Below are 872 nucleotides of genomic sequence, written 5' to 3'. Positions count from 1 at the left end.
GGGGGGCTTCATTCCAGGGCCATATTGGCCGACTGCCTCAATGAATTCACCAAAACTCTCTGTGTAATTAACACAATTGAAAGGAAGCCCTGCATCATACATCCACCTAGCAAAAGCAGATACAACACGATCCCTCAAAATCTTTCTAGAAGATTCTAAGTCAATAGGTCCACCTTTTCTCTTTTCGTTTGGTTTTTGCGAGAAATAGAGATTCATAGGACCCTTGATAGTGCTATTGATGGAAGACCCACTCCCACTACTTGAAGGCATCCTTTGATGCTTTGAGGGAGGCCCCATTGACATATTTACTTCAGCTTCATCATCATCCATTTCATCATTATCAACAAGATTAACCATGGATGCTTCATGGTTCATTTGAATTTTAAACTCATTTTTCTTCAACAAATATTCTTTGATCTCTTCCTTCACTTTATCCGGGACGTTCGGACATACTTTTACATCTCTATAGCCACCGATAAGATGCTTTTTGTGACGAAATATTCCGCCATTGTATGTCACATCACAAAAGCTACATTTAACTTTTGTGTTACTACCCATAGGAGTTCCATACGCCCAAGCCGGATCCCTTTTTTGTGACATTTTGAATAAGAAAATACAACTTCACTAGTTACTACAAGCAAAAAAGAAGTGTCACTTAGTAACAAAACAACAAATTTACTAAGTAAGAAAAATAAAGACTATTAAGATTTAAGAGCAGCAACCAGAGCAGTCACACTGTATTGAAATAATAAAAAAAAATAGAGCAGCAAGCATACACACATCACTGATCACAGTCACTATATAGAAATAAAAAAGAAAACAGAGCAGCAAAAGAATTGGAAAAAACAGAGCAGTAATATTAATTGAAAAAA

This window comes from Solanum tuberosum, unplaced genomic scaffold, assembly GCF_000226075.1.
Source record: "Solanum tuberosum cultivar DM 1-3 516 R44 unplaced genomic scaffold, SolTub_3.0 scf00090, whole genome shotgun sequence".
NCBI lineage: Eukaryota > Viridiplantae > Streptophyta > Magnoliopsida > Solanales > Solanaceae > Solanum > Solanum tuberosum.
Note: the sequence above shows the minus strand (reverse complement) of the source record.